A 664-nucleotide genomic window follows, 5' to 3' on the forward strand; every position below is an offset into this window, starting at 1 on the left:
TAAAAATGTAAAAAAAAATGTCCTCCACCCCTCAAATAAAAAAAATCCCCCCCACAAGAGTCACCTAAGAGGGGAGTTCCCGCCATTTTCAAAAATGAAATCCAGGCCCTGAATGAATGTCTGTAACAATCTTAAAACATAACAATTTATAATCACTAAATAATTCTGCATGATAAAAAGGCTTCCTGAGGTAGATGATCCTGATCGGAGCACCCGTAGTTGTGATTGTGGGTTTGTGTTTGTTCCTGATTTGAAATGTCGTTGAAATGAGTTTCATGAGCAGGTCGAGGTTTCTCTGGATGTATTTGCTGTATTGATCATGGCAGTGCTGTAGTTTCTCACACACACTGTTCAGTAGGGCTGTGTATCACCAGCAAAGTCACGATACGATACGTATCACGATACAGAGGCCACGATACGTATCACGATACAGGACTGCACTGAGTTTCACCTCCGCAGAATTTAGAAAAACAGCTGTTTATTAAACACTGCTTACTGTAGTGCCATTTCTAACTGTTAGCAGAGCAGGCAGTTGACCTCTGCATTATGAAGGGCCTCCAGAACTGTACCACAGTACAATATAGGTAATGGCATATGTTTCATGTTTACATTGTGCACTCCCCACCAGGTACAATATTCTGATTGTTTGCATCTTGTTTTTAAG

The 664-nt window shown here is 40.7% G+C and overlaps 1 protein-coding gene across 3 annotated transcripts in view; it reads left to right on the forward strand.

Moving 5' to 3' along the window:
* Positions 1-664, forward strand: part of LOC107758387 (poly(A)-specific ribonuclease (deadenylation nuclease)) — a 10384-nt gene that overhangs the window by 3309 nt on the left and 6411 nt on the right. The window lies entirely within an intron of this gene.

This window comes from Sinocyclocheilus rhinocerous, unplaced genomic scaffold, assembly GCF_001515625.1.
Source record: "Sinocyclocheilus rhinocerous isolate Xijiao unplaced genomic scaffold, SAMN03320098_v1.1 scaffold2309, whole genome shotgun sequence".
Classification (NCBI taxonomy): Eukaryota; Metazoa; Chordata; class Actinopteri; order Cypriniformes; family Cyprinidae; genus Sinocyclocheilus; species Sinocyclocheilus rhinocerous.